A 1,524-nucleotide genomic window follows, 5' to 3' on the forward strand; every position below is an offset into this window, starting at 1 on the left:
AGTTCTTAGAGAATATGGTAATCTGATCCACTCTAAAGATTATATTGATGTTGTTGGACAAAAGCCACATATCTGCAGAAAGTCAGTTTTCAGGAATGAAGTAAAGCTGCTGATTCTCTCATGAACTCTCATGTCTTGTTGAAATGATAAAATGGATTGTTAACACTGTCACATATTCCTGTTGGATTCAGCTTCAGACTCTCCTTCAGGTTACCTGAGACAGTGAGAGAGAGGGGCTGGCTCTCAGAGGAGAAGTTATGAGAGAAAACAGAGATGTGATAAACACAGCTGTAGATCCCTTGGTGGGCGTGGCCTGCAACAGGAAACAGGAAGTGGGCAGAGTGATTGACAGCTGGCTGGGTGTGGTTGTGTGCTGTGTCGGAGGCGGTGGAGGTGAGGTGGAAGGAGCCTCCTGGGTACTGTGGCTGGATGGAGCAGCTGATGGTGAAGCTGGAGCCCCTGAACACCTGAAGCCCCTGCCGCTGGGCCTCGGAGACCCCGTCCACGGAGGGAGAGAGGGAGATGATCGGCTGAACCAGCAGATCTGTAAACAGATAGATGATGAAGACTTGAGAATACATTTTTACTGATATCCTAATGCCTCCTTCCTCAGTGAGAAACTGACTGTTTTCTCCTCATCTGTTTTGTCAAAGTGATGAACGCTGATGGCTGAAAGGCGACAGGATTTGTCTGTTAGCAGCCACCGTACAAGACAGAACTGCTACATACATGCAATTAAGAAAAGATTCTACAAAATAAACATACCAGTTAGAATTTGGTCTAAAATCTTTGACAGTGTAATCCAACCCATTGCCCTCTATGGAAGTGAGGTTTGGGGTCCACTCAGCAAACAGGACTACACCAGTTGGGACAAACATCCTACAGAGGTCCTGTGGGAGTTCTGTGGGACCAGACTTAACATCCACAGAAAAACACCAACCAACGCATGCAGGGCAGAACCAGGCCGTTACCCTCTGCTCAGAAACATCCAAAAAAGAACTCTTACATTTTGGATGCATCTCAAATTGAGTCCCCAAGACTCCCTGAGATCTCAGGCACTGCAAACCCAGGAGCTGAACCCCCAAAAGAGGCAGAGCCCCTTCTGCCAGCTGGGCAGGAGACTGACTGATACAGACCAACCTCAGACCAGCACTGCTCCAAAACCACCAATCAGAGTAAACCAAATTATACAACAAACAAAAGATACATATCTGGAACATTGGACAAATCAAACACAAACACAAAACAAACTTAATTGCTATCTGGCCCTAAACCGTAAATATAAATTGGCAGAATATCTTTTCAGTGTAAAAGACCCAAAGCAGAGGCAGATCCTGAGCAGATACAGATCCTGAGCAGATCCAGATCCTGAGCAGATCCAGACTGAGTGACCACAGTCTGGCCATAGAGAAAGGACGACAGAAGAAGTCCTGGCTACCAAAAGAGCAACGAACATGCGGCCACTGCACAACAGGTGAGGTGGAGACAGAGATGCACTTCCTCTTGAGATGTGACAAATATAAT

Source organism: Centroberyx affinis, unplaced genomic scaffold (genome assembly GCF_046629955.1).
Source record: "Centroberyx affinis isolate AG114_WGS23_722 - 3 ecotype Tasmania unplaced genomic scaffold, CSIRO-AGI_Caff_v1 ptg003207l_1, whole genome shotgun sequence".
NCBI classification, from domain to species: Eukaryota; Metazoa; Chordata; class Actinopteri; order Beryciformes; family Berycidae; genus Centroberyx; species Centroberyx affinis.